Source organism: Penaeus monodon, chromosome 20, assembly GCF_015228065.2.
Source record: "Penaeus monodon isolate SGIC_2016 chromosome 20, NSTDA_Pmon_1, whole genome shotgun sequence".
NCBI lineage: Eukaryota > Metazoa > Arthropoda > Malacostraca > Decapoda > Penaeidae > Penaeus > Penaeus monodon.
In genome coordinates, this window is record NC_051405.1 from 27107693 (window position 1) to 27108076 (window position 384).

Genomic DNA, 384 nt, shown 5'->3' on the forward strand with positions numbered 1-384 from the left:
TTCAGAAGAGAAGAGAATGAAAACTAAACACAACATTCAAATAAACAAAGAAGACAGACTTAGAGATAATTACAAAAAGCACGAAGACGGAGCAGAAGAGAGAAGATCAAGATTATGGAACGTTTCACTACGTCAGGGAATGACTAATGACGCAATAAATTTCCGGCGTAAGTCTGAGGGCCGTAACCTGGTTGGACGCGAATAGGAAACGACCAAGGTGCTTAGGACGAAACCACTTTGGTTCTCTGGCTGTCGTTTTAGGCTTTCCCTGTTGTCTCCCCTGTGTCTCTTGCCGTCTTTATCTCTTCCTCTTTTCGCTTTCCGTCTCTCCGTCTTTCTTTCTGTGTTTCAGTCTTGATTGTTTTCGCTTCTTTCTGATTAATC